General features: G+C 35.5%; 1 protein-coding gene across 1 annotated transcript in view; it reads right to left on the bottom strand.

Annotated features, from left to right (window-relative positions):
- Positions 1-1,358, bottom strand: part of LOC108732440 (zinc finger protein 37) — a 190,593-nt gene extending 189,235 nt beyond the window's left edge. Inside the window, exon 1 of the mRNA XM_025978372.1 lies at positions 1,175-1,358. The gene's annotated coding sequence lies outside the window, so the exon portion shown is untranslated. The remainder of the gene's footprint in view (positions 1-1,174) is intronic.
- Between the last annotated feature and the right edge of the window lie 2,678 nt (positions 1,359-4,036).

Below are 4,036 nucleotides of genomic sequence, written 5' to 3'. Positions count from 1 at the left end.
TCTTGAGATAAGAAATTTTCGAGTATTTATAGGATAGGGTTGTTAGTAATTTTGATAGAATGTTCTAGAAGGAAAAGTAGTGAGAGAGAGGGTGAAGACACTAGTTTCTAGGAATACACAGAATTAGATAGTACAGAATTCAAGAGAAAGCAATTAAGGGTAAAACCAGATATTAGTATGGGAGTGCATGCAGGTATGGTTGAAGTTGGATTTCCAGGTAAAAGTGATTGAAAGAACAATAGAGTTTAGACTGAAAGGAAATATTACTTGAAATGAAATATTAATTGAAATGAAATAAAATTAGAAAAAATATTTACACACAGAAAAAACAAAAAGAGTTATTTCGCCACACACTAATGGCAGATTAAGCGCGGAGTGCATTCGGAATGCGAAATGAAACATGTTTTTATCCGCGGCCCTTCAATAAGCATTTAAAATTTTCGCTCAATCGATTTGCATTTTCATTAGGCAAAATTTCACATCAATCGCAACTAACATAGCAATTTACAATTATTACAACAGAAACAGATTCGATATATCTATGCATATATTTGTATATCGGTGTATATGTATTTGCACGGTGGATATATGTGTTCACGTTTTCGAAAAAACGTTTTCGATTTGCCCCGCGTCTGCTCAGTATAGATAGAGAGACACATCGCATAAATAACAACAAGGGTGGGGCTACTGGTGGTGCCAAATTTTCGATTATTTTCGAAAAAATACACTAAACACAGCCACCCCATTGGCCGTTAGACGTGTGACGTCATTGTACATAGGCGGCCATTTTGTTCATCCGTTATTGTTATTTACCAGTCAGCGCCGACTGCGCAATCAAAATTTGTTTATCGCTTTTCCACTGTTTTTTTTTATTCCAGATAATGAGTATATCTACACATGCGAGATGGAAAATAAAAACACTTGAGTCGCTTTGTAAATCCAAAAAGTGCATCATAAAACGCCGTATACGTTTCAAAAAAAAAAAAATTAAGTAACATATAAGGTCATTTTGCGTTATTAAAATCTAGTTTCTTAGACGATCATGCGTCTAAAAAATAATACGAATTGCTCATGCGTTAAAAATGTAAAAGGTGTGGGGATGATTCTTAAGAAACCACCCTCTTACATGCTGAGAAACATGCAGGCTGCTTTTTAGTAATGGAAAAACACTCACCCTCTTCGTAGTGGTGCGTGATGATAAATTCTTGATTGGGAAAGAAGTCGCGAACTGTATTTTATTATAAAGTCTGTACCGGTGTATTTATTATTAATTGTCTTTAATCGGTCGTATCGTCGAATTCGGATTAATCGTTTATTTATTATTAAAATGTCACGTTTGGTATTAGGTATTATAAATTTAGAATCTTAACAATTTTGTACTTTGTCGAAATAAGCCACGAAAATTCACTGGTTACTTTAGGTATTTTTAATTTTTTTTTTNTTCAATAAAATAATTAATTTAATTTTTTATTAATATTTAGCTTTTAATGGCTTCTGATTGAAGAAAACTTTCTTTGAAACGGCTGGCGGTCAAGCAGTTGCGTCTTGACACATTGCAGAGGCAAACGTATACATTTCGTCCACATTTTATCGCCATATCTTTTATGTGAGACCGCAATAATTCTAATGCCGTTATAAAGGGACGTTCTAGCAATAATTATTTTTCTTGCCACAACTTAACTTCGCATTTATGCTAATGAGCCTTTTCAGAATGTGCTACTACTTAGAAGTGAACGCAGTGACGTGTCGTCGTTTGATTTTAATATGAATGGCCGGCGATTATGTGGAAAATTTGCATTTTCAACTGAATTATATCATAATTTACTTTTTTCTTACTCCGCCAACTGCGGAATACTTGACACGGAATATTATAAATTACAACGTTTTTTTCCTTATCTTCTTAATACATTTATCCAATTAAGCACATAAGTATATAGACACAATTTAGAATTCTTATTAAGAAAGGTAATCAACTTAACCGTGTTTAAGTACTTTTCAAATGTAATTTTTACGAAATACTTCTTAGGACGTTCACATCTTATTTGGGGTAAATACTGTACGCACACTAAACATCTGAACAAAAAAAAAATGTTTGGGTGTTTCATTCCCACCAGCCAGTAAGTAATGCTGGTGCCGGGCAGTCCCTCCGGACTACGTTGGAAGATAGGGCGGAAAGCCCTCTTCAGCTTGCTTTCAGGAATCGTGGGAATGGGTGGGTGGTGGTTCGGGTGTGAAAGATGAGACGGACGAAATGAAGACAGAAGAGAATGAAAAATTATCTGTGGAATATTACTGCCCCAGTATTTGCCTAAGTGATCCAAGGAAACCACAGAAAAACTTGGACCAAGGCAGACGGACCCGGAATCGAACCGGCGTCCTCCCGAATGCTAAGCAATGGTCTAAACCTCTAGGCCATGCCGCTCGGTACATCTGAACATGCCTCTGTTACTATACGACTGTATTGTTTCTAACGTAACAATGCTCTACGTTTTAGCAGTGAACATAGCTAATAAAATGGTTCACTTTTCTTAAAGTTTGGGTGCTGATTTTTACAAGGTGTTTCACAAAATATTGGTAAAAATTAATAGTCAACAATGTCAGGCACTTCCCGTCGGCGGTAATTTCTGCCAGACGCTTCAAAGTTAGCAAAAAAACTCGTAATTTTTCTTATTCTCTGAGTCTTCATTTTTAAATGTGATAGAGAAATATTTCAATAATTTTTGTAAGCAGTCAGGCCAATTCTAGTGGCCAAAAATCCCCCAGATCCAACTAAAATGTCACTGTATTATAAAATCATCTAATTATTGCTCTTGGGCTTATACTCACTCGAATAAGTAACGTAAAAGTACGAATATGAGATGTTTGCGTCAAATAATTGTCTCAATAAGTTTGACAGATTTAGAGGAAGACAGCGGAAGTGATATCGGATGACGCTTCTCCTCGGGGTACCATCATAATAAAAAAAGCGATCTATTTGAGATTTTTGAATCCCTCAAAGGTCATAGATAAAAGTGCAAGCAAGTATAAAAAAGAATTTTATTATTAAAACTTGTGGAAGCTAATAAAAAATAGGAGAGCTAGGTTGGTAGGACACCTTCTTAGGCATGAAGGCCTGGTTAAGCTTTCCAATACCCTTTTCATAAAAAATTGTCGCCATTGAATTTAAATAAGTGTTGACCGTATCTTGAAGCTCCTAGTTGATTTGAGTAGGAATTTCCTAGCATCTTTTTCAATTCAGGGAAATATGGAAGACATTGAGGTCTAGGTCAGGAAGAAAAGGATATCCCAAAAAATACTCAAGGAACTGTTAGATTCTACCAGCACTGTTTTTTAAATGGCTGTCGACTGTTCTGGCGCCATCCGACTTCCACGTTTCCCCTGATGTTCTTACTGCTTCCAAATTAAAGAAAGTCTTCAAGACAACCATAAAACTCTACCAAATATGTCTGAATATAATTAAGGCGAGCCGGACATACACGATGAAGATAACGTAAGAGACGTATCGCAAATGAATATTGAGAAATTGATCATCAGGAAAATCTGATACGAAACTCATAATCGTTTCTAAATGAAAAAGCTAAGGTTTTGATGGCCAGCACAGTCAGAACAGAGCTCAAAAATAAATCATTTTGCGATATGGCTGGTAGCATTCAGACAGTCGCAGAGAAGAACATTATGTATGGAAGAATGGATTAATGTCCATAATTTTCTGCTTTGGAGCTGATCAAATTCATCCCTTCGGACTTACTATGGTGTCAAGAAAAATTATTTCGAATTCGCTACAATATTGTTTCGTATTATAATACAACTTCTTCAGGTCGAATAAAGAAGTTAACGGTGATCAGTAAGTGTAATACAAATGACATTCTCTACGCCGTTTCTAGTACTTGAGGTTATTCTATTTTTATTTAAAATTTTACTAAATTATTTTGTCCAAAAGGACCTAACACTGTGCAAAATCGGTGCAGTGTTTGGCATAATTTCAGCGACATGTGAGCCGAAAATAAGTGTTATAAGTGGAAAAAAATGCATAAGC

Source organism: Agrilus planipennis, unplaced genomic scaffold (genome assembly GCF_000699045.2).
Source record: "Agrilus planipennis isolate EAB-ADULT unplaced genomic scaffold, Apla_2.0 scaffold6, whole genome shotgun sequence".
Lineage (NCBI taxonomy): Eukaryota > Metazoa > Arthropoda > Insecta > Coleoptera > Buprestidae > Agrilus > Agrilus planipennis.
This window is presented reverse-complemented; position numbering and strand designations above follow the sequence as displayed.